General features: G+C 41.6%; 1 non-coding gene across 1 annotated transcript; it reads right to left on the bottom strand.

Annotated features, from left to right (window-relative positions):
- Positions 1-20649: 20649 nt before the first annotated feature.
- LOC133239687 (U6 spliceosomal RNA) lies at positions 20650-20753 on the bottom strand. The gene has a single exon (XR_009733937.1). It is a non-coding gene; the product is annotated as a U6 spliceosomal RNA (small nuclear RNA).
- Positions 20754-21524: the final 771 nt, after the last annotated feature.

Here is a 21524-nt window from a genome sequence, read left to right on the forward strand (position 1 = left end):
ATTTGGAAGAGATTAGTGTATTGATAACAAATGGCTTATTAGCCAATTCTCCCCTGGCACAGCCTGATACTGAGGAACTGAACTGCAGAAGGCCTGCCAGGCTGAAGGTCATTTCAGATTTCAACACAACTCTTCCAGCCCATCAAGGTCTGTGCAATAGCTCTAGCCTGGATCACATACACACACACACACACACACACACACAGAGTACCTGCTTTATTTATTTACCCCTGGTCACTCAGCCAGTTTATCAAGAGGGAATGAAAATGTATGCCGGACCTTAGTGTGGGCTATGGGCTCCACTAGGCAACATTTACAACAATTTCAAGACATTTAATTTTTTTCACATCATTAAATTTTCAGAACATTATGACCTCATTTTTGTAAAATATACAATATTTACAATATTTTGCAAAATATACAATATATATAAAATGTATAATACTTATGTGTGATCATAAAGACTATAAAAAAGTATAGCAAAAAAATATTAAGAAGCAATTATCTGGTGAGAAGATCATGGGTGAGTTTTTTTTCAACTTTTTGGTTCTTGGCATTTTCTATAAGCCACGTAGCTTTTTTTGTAAGTATCTATCTTACCTCATCTCAGAGAATGTATCCTATATAACAGCATGAAGTTAATCAATGGCCCACAAAAGACAGAGACGAGAAATAGACCAAAGTTCTCCTTCTTTCCTGGTAAATCCATGTTGTTCAGGAAGCAATCTGAAGACCACATAGGCTGCTAAGTTCTACACAGAGTTTTAAGAGAGACCAACTCCAAAGTTCTGTGGAAACATTAGATTCAAGTGCTTTCAGATGGGGCATTTAGTAATGTGTCTTAGCTACCTCTGCTACAACAGAGTGGAAAAGGCTAAACTATAGTATTAGATAAGATTTTGTTTCACCTTTTCATGCTTATTTTGTTTGTTGCTTGACACCAAGAATTCTGAGACCAAATCTAGCTAACTTAAAGATAGCTGGGGAAAGAGAAAGAAAAAAATTTACCAGAAAGCATCAAAAGAAGTTCAAAATGAAGGCTAAGGAAGGCCAGAGGGAAGCTCTAAGGATCTATGTGGCAGGAGCTATTGAATCATCTCTTCAGGGCATCGCCATCAAGATGGATCCATGCCCGCTATGTTAGGTCTTTCGATTGCTCCACTCTGGATTCAGTACCTAAGAGACAGCATCTGCCTGACTTAGCTCAGATCATATACGTGTCCATATACATACCTCCCCATCCCCATATTCCACTTGGGGGATATTTAACAAGACCACACCCGAAGAGGGAAGGTTAGTTCTCCAAAATACAATCAAGGTAGAACAGAAACAACATATCCACTAGTGACTTGGCATTGGACGTCCTTCCCCCGTCCTTCCCTCTTACGGGGGAGGCCCTCTACACTGGCCCTTTGATCTAAAATGTGGTGTCTTCGGGACCTCTCCAGCCATCTTTCTCTCTATAATATGGAGCCATGCCATGATCGTTCCCACTGAGTCTAGCAAGATGATCCACCATGGAGTCAGATAAGATCACTTTAACCAGGGTGTTAGAAGATAATCATGGCATAATATACCATTTCTCCCATGCAACAGTTGAATGCCCATACCAGAACACTAAGGACGTGGGAATCAAGGAGATTCCAAGCACTGTGACACAGTCAGTGAAGGAAAAATGTTGGGCCAAGGGGATTTGTGGTGTCCAGCAAGATGCTGGGCTCCAATAGTCAGCAATAAGACTATCTCCGGGTGAGGGGAAAATGTCATCACTGTGAATATTTTGTACATGTATTTTATTTCTGTCTGAATGGCCACACAGCCATGATCACATAGTAGTTAGTACTCTGCCTTGTGAATGGCCAGACAAATCCTGTTTGGATAAGGATGGCTATCCTTTTCAATTCATCACCCCAAGACACTCACTTATGTTCTACTCATTTTACAGATGAGGAAACACACAAAGTTTAAAGGGCTTCCAGAATAAGAAAGGATGGTTAAAAGTGAGCATGATTAAATAATAATTATTCTAGGATGTGAATCCAGGTCTCCAGATTCCCAGACAAGACCTCTTGCCTTTCATCAAGTGTCTACTGCACTCCCACCCTGGCCCTGGCATTGCAGCCTCTGGGGATAGATAAAGTCATGTGTTCACTCCTCATCAGCAGATGACAAAGCTGACCATGCCCTCTGTCTCTTAACATCCTGACACTGAGGGAGACTTTCCCAAGTACCCAACTCCTAAACCATTAACCAATAGTTATTAACACTAGGAATTCTCTTAATATTTTACTTATGCCTGTGGGGTAGGGGCCTTAAAAGGTTTCACGCTAATTTCATATGCTCCATGCTAATGGTCACATCCTTTTTCATTCTTTAATTCTTGGAATACTTGAAGAATAACTTACTTTTAAAAAGGAAAGTTATGACCAACCTAGACAGCATATTAAAAAGCAGAGACATTCCTTTGCCAACAAAGGTCCGTCTAGTCAAGGCTATGGTTTTTCCAGTGGTCATGTATGGATATGAGAGTTGGACTGTGAAGAAGGCTGAGCGCCAAAGAATTGATGCTTTTGAACTGTGGTGTTGGAGAAGACTCTTGAGAGTCCCTTGGACTTCAAGGAAATCCAACCAGTCCATCCTAAAGGAGATTAGTCCTGGGTGTTCATTGGAAGGACTGATGTTGAAGCTGAAACTCCAATACTTTGGCCACCTGATGAGAAGAGCTGACTCATATGAAAAGACCCTGATGCTGGGAAAAACTGAGGGCAGGAGGAAAAGGGGACGACAGAGGATGAGATGGTTGGATGGCATCACCGACTCAATAGACATGAGTTTGGGTGGACTCCACGAGTTGGTGATGGACAGGGAGGCCTGGCATGCTGCGGTTCATGGGGTCGCAAAGAATTGGACATGACTGAGCGACTGAACTGAACTGAAGTATTTCGTATAACACCCAGATTGTGGTCTCCGTGGAACCTGATTCAAACTGTTTTTCAAAATTATGAGACAATTAGGAAAATGTGAACACTAACTAGCTATTTGGTGATACTAAGGGATTATTATTTAGAATGTTAGTGAGATAATGCTGATGTGATTATATATTCTTTGAAATCTTTATCTTTCAAATACATTCAGTATCAGGTTTTGTTTTTGTTTTGTTTTGCAAAAGGAAACAATACCAAAAGTGCAAAACTCAGATCAATGGGTGGGTGATAGACAGAGAGGACAGATGAGAGGACCAGTGGAAGGGAAGTCAGCTGTGCTCTTTAACATGCCGGTGGACAGCAGACAGGCAGTTTAAAGCCCTGCAGCAGCTACTGTGGCAAACTTCACTCCACACCCTTTCTAGGCCCACCTGTGTGCAGAGGCTGGATCCTCATTTGCCTTGAATGCCAGATGTAGTTTAGGTTTTGCCTTTCAGAGGCACTCGGTGAGACCTTGATTCAGAACTGAGCTACTTGGGGAGAGAGGGCATGGGACATCCGTCTTACTAGTTTATGGCATGGCAGCATGACTCTGAGCTGCTTCCTTATTCCATGACTATGACCAAGACAGCCCATCCCTAACCAGATGAGTTCTGCAGTTTAAGTTGATGGTGGCGGGGGTGGGGAGATGTTCCTAGAAGCTCAGGTCTCAATTCTCTGTCTTCAACCTTCACAAAGATTCTGCAAGTGATCTCTCTCCCTTCATAAAGTCCTTTCTTCTTTAGCTAACAGGAGGGGACTCTGTTATCTCCAGTAAAGAATTCATCCAAGCTAAATCTCACAAGAATGAGTATTGGACCTCTTTGGAGAATATGTGCATTGGACACTGTGTACGCCAAACCACCTCTGGGAACACTTTTAAAGTTAAAATTGATGAGCAGTTTGGCACAGTGAACTTTTCATTATGCTAGCAAAGAGATTAATTTTAAGTACACAGGGCTGACATAGTGATACCTTACCACGTTATGGGTTTTACAAAGGACTGAAAAATCCCTTTGAACCCAAAAGCAGTCCCATCATCAGCGGACTGATGTTTTCACTTGTTGCAGCTGAATCTCGACCTCAAACCACAAGGAATAGAAGAGAGAAGAGAGTTCTCACTGTTCCAAACTGGAGAGAATGTTTATTGATTTCCTTATGTACCTGTCATATGTTCAACCTAGAAATACAACTAAGGAATGTCATTCTCTTCAGTTGGGAGCCCAAGTTCTATAAAGGAGGTCCCAGCTCTGACCATAATGGAAGGAAGACTGTGTGTGATAGAGGAACTCACCATAGCTCTCCTTCCCCTAGGAATTTCCAAACCCATATTTCCAGGCATGTTCCCAGGCTTCTCAGGTGGCACCAGTGGTAAAGAGCCTGGCTGCCAGTGCAGGAGACATAAGAGATGTGGGTTCGATCCCTGGGTTGGGAAGATTCCCCAGAGGAGGAAATGGCAACCCACTTATGTATTCTTGCCTGGAAAACCCCATGCACAGAGGAGCCTGGCAGGCTACAGTCCATGGGGTCATAAAAGAGTCAGACATGACTTAGCTTAGTCAGAAGCAACTTAACATTCACACACATTCCCAGCAATACTGACAGTCCTGCTTTTCTCAGACAAAAGGGTAGACACACTATTCCAAGTCTACAGAGCTCCTCTTCACAAATTTACCCCAATCCTACTTTCAACACAAAGGGCAAAAGATAAACAGAAACATAGGGGATATGGGAAAGATTGTGATTTGGAATCTGAAGATTGAGGCTTTTTTCTCAGTGATCTTCATCCAAGTTTCATTTTCCTTGTGTGAAAAATAAAGACTAACACAAAAATCACCTGATTAATATAGGTGTTTTCTTTTAAGTTCTTCGCTAACTCTACAGCATGATGCAAATGAGTTATTAAATTGAATGTGGATGCCCAAGTGGGCAGGTTCCGTACCTTTAAAACCTTATAGCACAGTCATTTTCTTGGTGTATTCCTCAAGCTTGGTTCTATAGATCTCCCTATTAGAGTTTGACATACTCAACCTTGGGGAGAAGGAGATTTTTGCTATTTTTCAAAACTTCCAGAGGATTTTAAAATTTAGATAAAATTGAAATTGCCAAACTTCCCTATTTCTCTACCATTAGATAAACAGTGTGGAGCTATATACCTTGGCAGAGCATTTGGAAATTTTTCTGATGATTTGTCTCTTTCCAAAACCACCCATAAGAATCTACTGCCTTTGGCAGTGACAAATTTGACCTGTTTGCCATACAAGATTATGAAGGCCGATTGGAGGAAAGCGGGCTACAGCTGCATTTATCATGATGATTTCAGGGACAGAGGACAATATCTTTGATGTAATTTTTCCTTCCACATAAATCTCAGATGCATAGCATCTCCCACCTGTACTGTGCACTTGTAGGGAAAAGTACCTCACTTTCCTTTTCGTTGCTGTTGAGGTTTTGGCTGCACCTCACCACATCTGAGATCTTAGTTCCCCAGTTAGGGATCAAACTTGTGCCCCCTGCATTGGGAGTGCAGAGTCTTAATCACTGGACCACCAGAAAAATCCCAGCACAATCCTTTGATAGAACTTGGGGAAAAAGAGGACCAAATGAAACGGAAAGCAACTTGCTTATCAAAGTCCAATGGGACTCAATGCTCTCTAGGGCCTAAAGCACATTGTCGGAACCTCCCTGGTGTCCCAGTGGCTAAGAAGCCCCTGCCAGTGCAGAGAACACAGGTTCGATCCCTGGTTGAACTAAAAGTGCCACAGCTACTGAGCCTGTGCCCTCTAGAGCCCGTGCTCTGCAACTAGAGAGCAGCCCTCCACTGCTTTAGAGAAAATCTGCCACCTAAGAAAACCTAAAGGGCAACAAAGAGCCCATAAGCCAAAATGAAGACCCAGCATAACCAAAACTAAATAAAAGTAAAATTTTTTAAAAAGAGAGATAAGCAAAAATGTTCTTATTATTATTATTACACTGTCTTTCTTGTATTGAGCAGAACCAGCCTGAGGAGGAAGCTTGCCTGGTGAGAACTACTGTCTCCCCTGCCTAGAGCAAATGTACTCGAACCATTCACAGAGGATTCTATCCCCCCTCCCACCCACCACCCACCCCCGCCTTGGATCAGCCAAAATGCAAAGGGGAAGGGAAGCAGGCCATCCCCATGCTATGGAGCAAATGCATACCAATCTCATGCTCTTTCTTGTTGCAGTCTGTCTGACTTTTTCCCAAGGATAACCCACTTAAGATCTAGGGGAAAGAAGAAAAAGTTCTTACTCATGTGTTCTACCTGGAGTGATAAAATGTCTGCAGGAGAACTTAACATTGTGGGTTCGTCATCGATTTGGGATGGTTATCACTGCAGATGGTGACTGCAGCCATGAAATTAAAAGACGCTTACTCCTTGGAAGGAAAGTTATGACCAACCTAGACAGCATATTCAAAAGCAGAGACATTACTTTGCCAACAAAGTTTTGTCTAGTCAAGGCTATGGTTTTTCCTGTGGTCATGTATGGATGTGAGAGTTGGACTGTGAAGAAGGCTGAGCACCGAAGAATTGATGCTTTTGAACTGTGGTGTTGGCGAAGACTCTTGAAAGTCCCTTGGACTGCAAGGAGATCCAACCAGTCCAGTCTGAAGGAGATCAGCCCTGGGATTTCTTTGGAAGGACTGATGCTGAAGCTGAAACTCCAGTACTTTGGCCACCTCATGCGAAGAGTTGACTCATTGGAAAAGACTGATGCTGGGAGGGATTGGGGGCAGGAGGAGAAGGGGACGACAGAGGATGAGATGGCTGGATGGCATCACTGACTTGATGGACATGAGTCTCGGTGAACTCCGGGAGTTGGTGACGGACAGGGAGGCCTGGCGTGCTGCGATTCATAGGGTCGCAAAGAGTCGGACATGACTGGGCAACTGCTCTGATCTGATCTGATCTGATAAGCTTACGTGGCCTCTGAGACAGCCAGACTCAAATGGTATGGCCAATGAATTGAGAGGGGTACCTGTCTGATACTCCCTCCACTGTGTGAAGCCAGAACCAAGCCTCACTGTGAACCAGAAGCTGAGGAAGGGTTTTGATCCTGAGAGGCTGAGATTAGGGTAGGGAGGTCCCACTGGAGGTAAGTGGATTCCCCAAGAATCAAGGAGGTCGGCCTATGAAGTCAGAACCACGCAGGAATCTCAAGCTTGCAGGAGTCAAAGGCAGGATCCATCAGATATGGAGTCAAGACAGGTCCAGGCAGGGATGAAGTCTAAGCTAAAGCAGATGAGACACAAATCCCAAAGGGTGAGCAGTCTTGTGTAAAGACCCAGATCACCTATAGGTAGTGTTTGTGACTCCATTTTGCACATCAGTAGATTAAGGAGATTTGCATGGGTTGGGCTGGCTAATCACACCAACACAAAGGGTGACAACTTCCTGAGCTGCTGCCACGTAGAAATTTATTAAAACAGGACAAGGAGGACTTTTTAAAATAATAATAAAAAATAAAATGAAATTAATTTATGGAACTCTTTGTATGTTCCTGACCTCTTCTAAAAACATGGCACAACCTGCCTCATTTAATACTCATACTTTGAGGATGGTATTATTCCTATCCCTAGTTTCCATTTGGATGAAAAGAAAAACAATCATAGAGAAGTTAAATAGCCAAGACTCCTACTGCCAGTAGGAGATGAAGCTGGATTCAAAACCAGATCATCCGTCTTCAGAGCCTTCCAGCTTGACCATCAGCTACACCATGCAATACAAGTCTTTTACTACTAATAGTATTAACGTACCCGACCTCCTTTGTGAAAGTGAAAGTGTTAGCCACTCAGTCATGCCTAACTCTTTGCAACCCCATGGACTGCAGCCCACCAGGCTCCTCTGTCCATGGGATTTTCTAGGCAAGGATACTGGCGTAGTTTGCCATTTCCTTCTCCAGAGGATCTTCCCAACCCAGGGATCAAACTCAGACCTTCTGCACTGCAGGAAGATTCTTTACCAATTGAATGACCAGGAAAGACCAACCTCCTTAGGGTAACAATCAAATAATTCCTATAAAGTAGTCAAAAGCACAGAGCTGGGTCTTCCCTGGTGGTCCAGTGGATGGGAATCTGCTTTGCAATTCAGAGGACATGGGTTCGATCCCTGGTTGGGGAGCTAAGATCCCACATGCCACAGAACAACTAAGCTCATGCACCACAGCTAGAGAGTCCATGGGCCAAACAAAAGGTCCGAAGTGCTGCAAGTAACACCTGACCCAGTCAAATAAATATATAAATATTTTTTATAAAACCAAGGCTAATAGGAGGTCAAATATTTAGACTCAGGAATTGTGAGAAGAGGTAAGGATTCTAAAATCATCTAGTCCAACCCCCATGTCATACAGATGAGTTACTTGCCCAAAGTCACTGTCATTGAGACTTTATACTCATCCATATCTGATTCTCCATTCCTCTGCAGACACACAGGAAGTTCACACTTCCCAGCCCTCTGGAAGTCATTTCATTGGTCAATGGACTGGAGATGGCATTGACGGGTGTCATCTCTGGATTGAAGTATTAATGTGGAGGCATTTGAGACCAAGTGTGAGTTCTCCATGATCTCTCTGCTGTGGTGCAGAGATCATGGTAACTGCAGATCCCCCAGGTTACAAGATCTCCGAGGCACCATTTGGAAGAAATGTACCTCAGAGTCCTCAGACAGAAGTGTGCTTTGCATAAAGAAGGAAATGCCTATGTGTTAAGCAAATAAAGATTTTACCACGGCAAAGACCCCCATCCATCATGATTAACACAGCCACCTGATTGAATTAGCTAATGACACTGACTTCTTATCCAAATTATAAATCTTCTTTTACAATTTCCTTCAGTCCAATAAATGCCATGAATCAAATGGTTTTACATCCACATATAGAAAATTGAAATCGAAATCCTATCTCACAATACTCACACAAATTAACTCAAAATAGATGAAAGGTTTACACATAACACCTGAATCTATAAAACTCCTAGAAGAAATATAGGGAAGATCACTGATCTTGGCAATAATTTTTTGAATATGCCCCCCCCAAAAAAGCACAAGCAACAAAAACAAAAATCAATACTATAGCAAATGGAAAAGCTTCCCAACAGCAGATGAGACAATCAACAAAATGAGAAGACAGCCTACAGGAGAAAATATTTGCAAACCATATGTTAGATAAGAAGTTAATATCCAAAATATAAAGAACTCATACAACTCAACAACCAAAAAACAAACAATTCCATTGAAAAATAAGCAGAGGAAATACAAAGATTTTTTTTCCCAAAGACATCCAAATGATGAAAGGGTATATCAAAAATGCTCCACATTACATTTTGAAATATATTAAAATTTCTCTAATTTAGAGATCACATTTCATGTACTCTCAACTCTAAGACATGGCTAAAATAGGGAGGAAATGGGCTCCCAGGTCATAGAAACTTATGAAAGGAAACCCATGCATTTTATACCATAGGAGAGTCTCTTCAGCTCATGCAGGGCTTGGTGATTTTTAATTTACATAAAGTTCTAACCAACCTTTCTCTGTCTTCCAATCACAGATTGTTTCTAGAAGCAGGCACACAGGTAGCAAAAGCGATAGCCAAAAGAGGGCTCAGATGAAAAATAACTCAGTCTATGACAACAGTCAGTGATCACAGAAACAGCTTGAGTCATTTTTGCTTGATAGTCTGTAAATCAGCAGAAGAATGTGTACCATATTTGAAAACATTTTCCTCCAAGATTTTTTTTTTTTAAGTTTGGGGTTTAAAAGAAAGAACTTCATGTTTTAAAGCTATTTAGAAAGTAAAAATGAAGATGGAGACAAAAACAAACAAATCTGTTTCCAAATGCTACAAGGTTTTATTAAGTCGGGATTTGGAGAATTTTTATTTTCTGCATTTTACTTAAACATTTAATTTTTGTGCTATGATCATGTATTATTTTTGTGATACAAAGATAATTTTTTTAAAGGATGAATGCAGGGTATGAAAAAGTCACACTGAGTAACTAATTCAACTAGGTTAAAAAAATGGTGTCAACCCTGCTAATCTACTCTTGGACAAGGACATGCTTGCATGCTTAGTTGTGTCCAACTCTTTGCAGCCCCATGAACTGGAGCCTGTCAGGCTTCTTTGTCCATGGGATTCTTCAGGCAAGAATACTGGTATGGGTTGCATTTCCTCCTCCAAGGGATCTTCCTGAGCCAGGGATCAAACCAGCATCTCCTGTGTCTCCTGTATTGCAGGCGGATTCATTATCCACTGAGCCAATATTCAGTTCAGTTCAGTTGCTCAGTCGTGTCCAATTCTTTGCAACCCCATGAATCAAAGCACGCCAGGCCTCCCTGTCCATCACCAACTCCCGGAGTTTACCCAAACTCGTGTCCATCGAGTTGGTGATGTCATCCAGCTATCTCATCCTCTGTTGTCCCCTTCTCCTCCTGCCCCCAATCCCTCCCAGCATCAGGGTCTTTTCAAACGAGTCAACTCTTCATATCAGGTGGCCAAAGTATTGGAGTTTCAGCTTCAGCATCAGTCCTTCCAAAGAAATCCCAGGACAGATTTCCTTTAGAATGGACTGGTTGGATCTCCTTGCAGTCCAAGGGACTCTCAAGAGTCTTCTCCAACACCACAATTCAAAAGCATCAATTCTTTGGTGCTCAGCTTTCTTCACAGTCTAACTCTCACATCCATACATGACCACTGGAAAAAGCATAGCCTTGACTAGATGGACCTTTGTTGGCAAAGTAATGTCTCTGCTTTTGAATATGCTATCTAGGTTGTTCATAACTTTCCCTCCAAGGAGTTTAATTTCATGCCTGCAATCAGCCAATCTTAGGCATCATCAAATGAAAAACACCACTGAAAATAGTTTTTTGTGTTTTTTTTTCCTTGGAAACGAGGCAGACAGTGCTCACCTTACTCCATCTTGGTTGAGCTCCTAACCAACCAATCCATCAATGATCAGATCATGTGGTACTTTTAGAAAAACTAAGACATCAACTAGTGTAGTCAGGTCTAATGGAACAGAACAGGTTCTACCTACTTATTAATTTCTCTAATCAGTAAACAGGCTGAGCTGCCTCTTCATGCCCAGGTGAGCTAAACCTTGGATTCATCATAAGAGAGCAAGGTTATCCTGAATTTGATAAGGATATTGGTGTTTTCCTAAAAGAACAGGTACCACAATGTGACATAGGGCTCTGACCATTGCCTAACAAATGAGTCCACAGATAAAGATGGGATGGAAGATTCATATTGTTTCCATTCCATTGTGTCAATTCCCACGTTGGTATACTCAGAAGATTTAATTACTGAGGTTCAGCCTGATCACTGACATATTTGAAGAGATGCCAGGGTAAACAACCGGTCTGTTTATATCAATGCATTCTTGCTGAACATCAATCAGCCTTAGTGAGTTTCTTTTTAAAAGCTGGAATTGTGAATTGGCTGAGGAACTATTTCTTTCAAAAACCAAACCATTGAGCTATAAGCCTTTTAAATAGAATGAGCAGTCAACCAAAAAAAAAAAAAAAGAAAAAGGGCTTCCAATCTCACCTCACACTGCTGAAAAACTGCCTCAGAATATCTTGAAAGAGACAGGCCACCAATAGCAGGTTTATGTAAGCCCTTAACAGCACCATTAAAGGGAGAAAAAACCATCAGAAAATTGGCATGATGTTCCTGACAGTCTGGCCAGCACTGCTGGGAGAGGACATCTCTAGCCAAACCACAAGTCCTGCCATAATCAAACTGAATTATGAAACAAAAGAAAACATCTTGCTCTAGTTTAAGCAGGTCATAAGCCAAATTATCCTTGAAAAGTCTTTGCAGGGAGAAAAAACAAACCCAATTTGTAGAGGAGAAAATGAGATGCTAAGCGATGCTTAAAATCTTGCCCAGGAAGGAGGCTGCCTGCATCATACACGCGTTGAAGGTGGAAGTAAACAAGTGGACGTGTGTATCAGCAACTCTCCCAAGGACTGAGGTGTGCTTTAGCTGACTGAAACTCAAAGACATCTGCAAGATAAGAGTATCATAGCAACACTTGGTGCTGAGGAGAAAACGGGATCAGTGAGGACTGTCACAGTCAGAAAGCGTGTGCCCGTCTGAAGGGCACGAAAGCCCGGTGTTGATGGGTTTTCTCATTTTTTAGTGAAAAGTCAGTAGGTAAAGTATAATTGATCTATGACGTTGTGTTACTTTCAGATGTACAGCAAAGTGATCCCATTATACATACACACATGCAAATACATACATATACATATTTCTCAGATTCTTTTAAATCATAGCTTATTACAAGACACTGTATATGGCACCCTATGCTCCAACAGGTCCTTGTTAATCTATTTTATATGTAGTAGTGAGTTTGCTAATCCCAAACTCCTAATTTATCTCTCCCCTCCCTTCCCCTCAGGTAATCATAAATTTGTCTTCTATGTCTGTGAGTTTGTTTCTGTTCTGTTAATATGTTCCTTTGTATCATTTTTTTTAGATTCCACATATGAGGTATCATGTGATATTTGTCTTTCTCTGACTTCACTTAGTATGATAACCGTTATGTCCAAAAAGCCAGTGATATCAGTGTTTATCTTAATTTCTTGATTTCAAATGCAGGCAAACAATTCTGAATAAATATTTTATCATTATTTAGGTCAACACTATGTGTGACAAACTTAACACATGTCAACCATAAGTTGCAACTGCCAATTTAATCCATTGCTTCCTTTATTCAAAATTATTTTCTGAAATAAACTCACAGACATAGAAAACAATAAAAATTAAAATGAAAAAACTAGTGAAAAATAAAAAAATAATGAAAAATTAAAAAAAAACTAGTCAGATAAGGAAGGGATGTAGAGAGAGGTTGGGGTTACAAGATGTAAGCTTTTATGTATAGAATGGATGAACAAGGTCCTACTATAAAGCACAGAGAACTATATTCAATATTCTATGATAAACTATAATGGAAAAAATATTTTAAAAAAGAATGTATATATATCTAAATCACTTTGCTGTATTGTAGAAATTAATACAAAATTGTAAATGAATTATATTTCAATTCTTAAACATTGATAATAAGGAAAAAAAAAAGGATGCTGAAAAATATTTTGGAAGCTAAAAAAACATTTTGGAACCTGGGGTTAGAGATGGACAACCGTTTATAAAGAAAGGTGGAATCCCATTTGGGAGGGAAGCAGAACCAAGGTGGTGCATGGAGGTGGCAGTGGGAATGGAAAGAGGGCATACATTTGAGAAGTACTGGTGAAGCCTGTCACCAGGATTTGACAACTGCTCAGTGTGGGAGGTGAAGGACGGGGGAAACCAGACGTCACTTTAATTTTTTTAAGATTGAGAGAATTTGATGCCACTAACCAAAGGAGATGTGGGAAAACAAATTGTTAAAACGGATTCAATTTGAGTACCGGCTATTCAGGCAGGTCTAAAAGCATTAGAGTGAAACCTGAGGTTAATGTTTGTGACTACAACGCAGAACAAAAATCTCATGAATATAGCAGTTCTTCCAAGATTCTAGCAAATTGGAATTTAAAAAATGCATATGGGAGAGAAATAGATTTAATTTCCCCTAAACGTATTACAACCTTGTTCAAGATTTCTGGCAGAATCCAGAAAAGGGGAAAAGGTGAAAAAACATGGTTGCCCAAGAGTGTTGTTTTACTTTTGCATAAGAAACACCGGGAGGAATGACTCCTGTTTTGCCTAATGGACCACAGCTGAGCAAGCTGAAACCTGATGTTTCACATTCCATCTTCCAACCTCTGCTCTGTGTCTGAAGTTTGCACTTAATGAGATACATGAGAGACTCCAGTAAATTATGAAATCTGCTGCTGGCTGAGATAGGTTTTCATGCTACAAAAGTGGGGTCTCATGTTCAGAGGAAAGAGGCTGGAGTTTTAGCCCTTTCCTTGGGGTCACAAAGAGTTGGACATGACTGAACATGCACGCACATCAAATTCGCATGGAGAGGATAAATAACTGTGGTTTAGAATACGGGTTTGGTAAGTTCAAATCCCACTACTGCCCTAATGAGAGGAAGTCACTTAACTTCTCTATGCTTCTAGTCTCTCATCTGTAAAATGATGAGAGACTAGACAACAATCACCTTTAACGGCTGTTGTGAGGATTAATTGAGAAACAAATGGTAAGTGCACTTAAAAATTATTAAATAGGATTGCTTCACAATTACTCTTTTTGGTGTAGATACTTTTACCGAGCACTAATGAATAATTCCTCTCATACTTTAGTCTTAACCCATGAGATCTCCTATTTTCTACAACAAAAATTTCCCTTGACTTGGCATGAGTATTTAAGACCCGTGAATGAATTAATGCCTTCAGTAAAGGGAATTCTCAGAGGCCTCCCCACTCTGAGGTGTCTTTCCTGTATAGGAAGTTAGGCAGACAATTACTTATCCATGAAACAGAATGAAATAATGCCATTTGTAGCAACATGGATGAACCTAAATATTATTATGTTAAGTGAAGTAAGCCAGACAAGAGAAAGATAAATATCACATGATGTTGCTTATATGTGAAATCTAAAGAACAAATAAACTTATTTTCAAAACAGAAAGAGACTCAGACAAAGAAAACAAATTTATGGTTACCAAAGCAGAAAGGGCAGGGGATAAATTAGGAGTTTGGGATTAACATATACACTCTACTATGGTTTTTCCAGTGGTCATGTATGGATGTGAGAGTTGGACTGTGAAGAAGGCTGAGCGCCAAAGAACTGATGCTTTTGAACTGTGGTGTTGGAGAAGACTCTTGAGAATCCCTTGGACTGCAAGGAGATCCAACCAGTCCATTCTGAAGGAGATCAGCCCTGGGATTTCTTTGGAAGGAATGATGCTAAAGCTGAAACTCCAGTACTTTGGTCACCTCATGCAAAGAGTTGACTCACTGGAAAAGACTCTGATGCTGGGAGGGATTGGGGGCAAGAGGAGAAGGGGACGACAGAGGAGGAGATGGCTGGATGGCATCACGGACTCAATGGACGTGAGTCTGAGTGAACTCCGGGAGTTGGTGATGGTCAGGGAGGCCTGGCGTGCTGCGATTCATGGGGTTGCAAAGAGTTGGACACGACTGAGCGACTGAACTGAACTGAACTGATATAATATATGTAACCAATAAGGACTTACTGCATAAAACACAGGATACTAATAACCTATGAGGAAAAAGAGTCTGAAGAATGTGTGTGTGTGTGTGTGTGTGTGTGTATAACTGAATCACTGTGCTGTATACCCAAAACTAACACATTATAAATCAACTATACTTCAATTTTTTTTAAAAGCACACAACACAAAAACTACTCCTACCATGGCTGATTTCAAGCAACCAAAGGAATGTTAAGTTGGAAGATCTATGCACAATTTGCTCCAGTGGGCCAAAAAAAACTTTTTCTTCAATAAATCATTGTCACTACCCAAACCACCTCTTAAGCCACCAAGGATGCATTTCTCATGTATAGTCTCAGATGACACTGCTGTCCTGGGGGACACCTTTTGGAAAAGTTTGGGGAAAATTTCCTCATCTGAATGGGAAATTAGCTGAGAGGCACAGCCAGAAGCATCCTGCACCACAGGGAGCCTGGGTGTCACAAATCCATCTCTTTAGGGTGACCTCACACATTCATGTCCAGTGACATGGGGTAGTTGTCCTCCTGATTTGGAGTTTTGATCTTGGGAATGGAAAACTGGCCATATCAAAATTCCTATTACAATTTTTTCAGGGATACCCATTCTGCCCTGATGCCTGCCCTGAGAGATGGTCCACTTAAGCTTAGTTCCTCCCATTCCTCTCAATAAGGTATTTGCACTCGATATTTGATGTGTTCTCCATTTTTTCTCACCTAGTGTTGACTTGTCCTTGGCTCTTAGCAGAGAACCAGGCACCTCCTTCTCTGATGGGGAGATGGAGAGACTAGCAAAGAACTCACTGCAGAAGAGCTCTGGAATGGTGCCTATTTGGAAGGAGCGGTGGTGAAGAGCTACCCCACGTCCAAGGTCAGGGGCGGCAGCCAAGAGGAGCTACCCCACATCCAAGGTCAGGGGCGGCAGCCAAGAGGAGCTACCCCACATCCAAGGTCAGGGGCGGCAGCCAAGAGGAGCTACCCCACATCCAAGGTAAGGAGCAGCGACTGTGCTTTGCTGGAGCAGCTGTGAAGAGATACCCCACGTCCAAAGTAAGAGAAACCCAAGTAAGATGGTAGGCACTGAGAGACGGCATCAGAGGGCAGACAGACTGAAACCACAATCACAGACAACTAGCCAATCTAATCACACGGACCACAGCCTTGTCTAACTCAGTGAAACTAAGCCATGCTGTGTGGGGCCACCCAAGATGGACGGATCATGGTGGAGAGGTCTGACAGAATGTGGTCCACTGGAGAAGGGAATGGCAAACCACTTCAGCATTCTTGCCTTGAGAACCCTATGAACAGTACGCAAAGGCAAAAAGATAGGACACTGAAGAGGAACTCCCCAGGTCGGGAGATGCCCAATATGCTACTAGAGATCAGTGGAGAAATAACTCCAGAAAGAATGAAGGGATGGACCCAAAGAAAAATCAACACCCAGTTGTGGATGGCACTGGTGATAGAATCAAGGTTTGATGCTGTAAAGAGCAATATTGCATAGGGATCTAGAATGTTAGGTCCATGAATCAAGGCAAATTGGAATTGGTCAAACAGAAGATGGCAAGAGTGAACATCGACATTTTAGGAATCAGCAAATGAAATTGGACTGGAATGGGTGAATTTAACTCAGATGACCATTATATCTACTACTGTGGGCAGGAAATGGAGTAGCCATCATAGTCAACAATAGAGTCCGAAATGCAGTACTTTGATGCAATCTCAAAAATGGCAGAATGATCTCTGTTCGTTTCTAAGGCAAACCATTCAATATCACAGTAAACCAAGTCTATGCCCCAACCATTAATGCTGAAGAAGCTGAAGTTGAACAGTTCTATGAAGACCTACAAGACTTTATAGAACTAATACCCAAAAAAGATGTCCTTTTCATTATAGGGGACTGGAATACAAAGGTAGGAAGTCAAGAAACACCTGGAGTAACAGGCAAATTTGGCCTTGGAATACGGAATTAAGCAGGGCAAAGGCTAATAGAGTTCTGCCAAGAGAACACACTGGTCATAGCAAACACCCTCTTCCAACAACACAGGAGAAGACTCTATACATGGACATCACCAGATAGTCAACACCGAAATCAGATTGATTATATTCTTTGCAGCCAAAGATGGAGAAGCTCTATACAATCATCAAAAACAAGACAGGGAGCTGACTGTGGCTCAGATCAAAACTCCTTATTGCCAAATTCAGACTTAAATTGAAGAAAGTGAGGAAAACCACTAGACCATTCAGGTATGACCTAAATCAAATCCCTTATGACTATACAGTAGAAGTGAGAAGTAGATTTAAGGGACTAGATCTGATAGACAGAATGCCTGATGAACAATGGATGGAGGTCTGTGACATTGTACAGGAGACAAGTATTAAGACCATCCCCAAGAAAAAGAAATGCAAAAAAGCAAAATGGCTGTCTGAGAAGCCCTTACAAATATCTGTGAAAAGAAGAGAAGCAAAAAGCAAAGGAGAAAAGGAAAGATATACCCATTTGAATGCAGAGTTCCAAAGAATAACAAGGAGAGATAAGAAAGCCTTCCTCAGTGATCAATGCAAAGAAATAGAGGAAAACACCAAATGGGAAAGACTAGAGATCTCTTCAAGAAAATCAGAGATATCAAGGGACATTTCATGCAAAGATGGGCTCAATAAAGGACAGAAATGGTATGGACCTAACAGAAGCAGAAGATATTAAGAAGAGGTGGCAAGAATACACAGAACTGTACAAAAGGATCTTAATGATGCAGATAATCACGATGGTGTGATATCTCACACTCACCTAGAGCCAGACATCCTGGAATGTGAAGTCAAGTGGGCCTTAGAAAGCATCACTACGAACAAAGCTAGCGGAGGTGATGGAATTCCAGTTGAGCTATTTCAAATCCTGAAAGATGATGTTGTGAAAGTGCTGCACTCAATATGTCAGCAAATTTGGAAAAATCAGCAGTGGCCACAGGACTGGAAAAGGTGTTTTCATTCCAATCCCAAAGAAAGGCAATGCCAAAGAATGCTCAAACTACCACACAATTGCACTCATCTCACACGCTAGTAAAGTAATGTTCAAAATTCTCCAAGCCAGGCTTCAGCAATACATGAACCATGAACTTCCAGATGTTCAAGCTGGTTTTAGAAAAGGCAGAGGAACCAGAGATCAAATTGCCAACATCTGCTGGATCATCAAAAAAGCAAAAGAGTTCCAGAAAAACATCTCTTTCTGCTTTATTGACTATGCCAAAGCCTTTGACTGTGTGGATCACAATAAACTGTGGAATATTCTGAAAGAGATGGGAATACCAGACCACCTGACCTGCCTCTTGAGAAACCTGTATACAGGTCAGGAAGCAACAGTTAGAACTGGACATGGAACAACAGAATGTTTCCAAGTAGGAAAAGGAGTACGTCAAGGCTGTATATTGTCCTCCTGCTTATTTAACTTCTATGCAGAGTACATCATGAGAAGCGCTGGGCTTGAAGAAGCACAAGCTGGAATCAAGATTGCTGGGAGAAATATCAATAAACTTAGATATGCAGATGACACCACCCTTATGGCAGAAAGTGAAGAACTAAAGAGCCTCTTGATGAAAGTGAAAGAGGAGAGTGGAAAAGTTGGCTTGAAGCTCAACATTTAGAAAACTAAGATCATGGCATCCAGTCCCATCACTTCATGGCAAATAGATGTGAAAACAGTGGCTGACTTTAATTTGGGAGCTCCAAAAGCACTGCAGATGGTGATTGAAGCCATGAAATTAAAAGACGCTTACTCCTTGGAAGGAAAGCTATGACCAATATAGACAGCATATTAAAAAGCATATTACTTTGCCAACAAAGGTTCATCTAGTCAAGGCTAAGGTTTTTCCAGTAGTCATGTATGGATGTGAAAGTTGGACTATAAAGAAAGCTGAGTGCCAAAGAACCGATGCTTTTGAACTGTGGTGTTGGAGAAGACTCTTGAGAGTCCCATGGACTACAAGGAGATCCAACCAGTCCATCCTAAAGGAGATCAGTCTGGGTGTTCATTGGAAGGACTGAAGTTGAAGCTGAAACTCCAATACTTTGGCCACCTGATGTGAAGAGCTGACTCATTTGAAAAGACCCTGATGCTGGGAAAGATTGAGCGCAGGAGAAAAGGGGACAATGGAGGATGAGATGGTTGGATGGCATCACCGACTCAATGGACACGGGTTTGGGTAGATTCCGGCAGTTGCTGATGGACAGGGAGGCCTGGCGTGCTGCGATTCATGGGGTCACAAAGAGTCGGACACGACTGAGTGACTGAACTGAACTTGGAGCTTGCTCTTGACATCTCTGCTTTAACCAATGGGGCTCAGTCTCCTGGTATGCCTTCACAGCACAACTGTTTCCTTTTGGCAAAGATGACTGGGTGGGGGGCATGCCTTTCCTCATCTTCCTGTCGAGAACCTACTTCACAGCATGTGGGAGCTGTACACAGAGAAAATGTTGATATTGCTGTGAAAGCTGCAGAGTGCTGGAAAGGCATTAATTATCCTAACAGTGATCCCCCAGATGGAGTCAAGGGCTTAATGTATTTCTTCCTCTTAAACTTTATACACTCTTCTATTCAGGAACTTACTATTTAATGAGCATATGTCAATTTGGTGTTCGAGTCCCATTCTGTTCTTCCCTCTATCACTTGTACCATCCTAGAGTTTCACACACAGAGCCCAAGGTTTACCAATGACGCAACTGAGGCTCAAGGAAGTTCAAAGAGCTAGTAAGTTGCAGATACAGGGTGTGAATTCACACCTTTGGATTCCAGTTGCAGCTGCCACATCACCCTGACACAGGAGAGGTGATCAATAACATGCCCGATAAACCCTCCTCTTCTTCAGCCCTTGCCTGATGAAAATTTTGCTCTACCATTCACACTCTATCTTCAAATCACCAGGCAACTACTAAATACAGAAATCAATCAATCAGCTGGTTCATAGAGGAAATGATATGGGGGCTGAGTGATGGAAATGGCAGGATCCTGAAGCTGGGGTTGGGGGTAAGTAAAGATGCAGGAGGCACAAAACAAGGAGACTCTGGGGCTCTCTGAGGGCAGAGGCACTTGCTGTCAGGCAGGCATATACAGGCATATCCTCAAGGATAATACAGACAAGTGGTCTTCAAAAGCTTTGGCTCCTGAAACCCCTAAAAGAAATTTCTACTTCCTTGTGTATTTTTTTTTATTAATTTATATTTTAATTGAAGGATAATTGCTTTACAGAATTTTGTTGTTTTCTGTCAAACCTCAACATGAATCAGCTATAGGTATACACATGTCCCTTCCCTCTTTAACCTCCCTCCCCATCCCACCCCTCTAGGTTGATACAGAGTCCCTGTTGAGTTCCCTGAGACATACAGCAATTCCCACTGGCTATCTATTTTACATTTATGGCAATGTAAGTGTCCATGTTACTCTCTTCATACATCTCACCCTCTCCTCCCCTCTCCCCATGACCATAAGTCTGTTCTTTATGTCTGTTTCTCCATTGCTTCCCTGAAAATAAACAAAAATATGGAATGCTTCACAAATTTGAGTATCATCCTTGTGTAGGGGCCATGTTAATCTCTGTATTATTCCAATTTTAGTATATGTGCTGCCAAGGTGAGCACTCTCGTGTGTTTCAAAAGAGGACATCTAAAGCTCTTACATGCTGAAATACTTATAAAAATTGTATTTTCTAAATTCCTGTATACTGTACACATATTTCAAATTTATTTTGGCCAAACATAAGCAGAAGAATCTGTATGTTAGATTTACCAAAAAATATCCACAGACCTTAGTCAAACCCATTTTTATCAAATTGGGCTGCCAAATAGTAACCAGAATTACTATTAGAAACTATCAGACTTCAGTTTCAATTTCAATAGACATATTCATATATACACTTCAACTATGTGATAACCTTCTCACTCCTTCACTGAAACTCTGAGACAAGACACAGTACTTGGCACGAGTTTGAAACCTAGAGAAACAAGATGCGGTCTGTTTCCGCTTGCTTTGGGCTTACCAGTCTCCCTCTCTGGAACAATCTGCTCTGAAATCATCTCTGGGGTGATGCCCAGGAGATTTCTATATGTCTTAAAACCAGAGTGAGACTATATGCCCGGAGTGAGACTATACGCCCGGAGTGAGGCTATACACCCGGAGTGAGGCTATACACCCGGAGTGAGACTATACGCCCGGAGTGAGGCTCCAGATGAGTAGACGTTTGCCTTTACTTTCTGAAGCAGAACTCATATGGATCCTCCAGCAAAAAAAGTTCTTGGAAAACAGTTCAAATGCAAGTTGAGAATCTGAAAGTTGATCCCCTTCAATGCTAACTATGCCCAGCAGCCCCTTAAATCTTTAGGTACCTTCACCTGCACCGCTGCGAACGATGC

The sequence above is a fragment of the Bos javanicus genome, chromosome 26, assembly GCF_032452875.1.
Source record: "Bos javanicus breed banteng chromosome 26, ARS-OSU_banteng_1.0, whole genome shotgun sequence".
Lineage (NCBI taxonomy): Eukaryota > Metazoa > Chordata > Mammalia > Artiodactyla > Bovidae > Bos > Bos javanicus.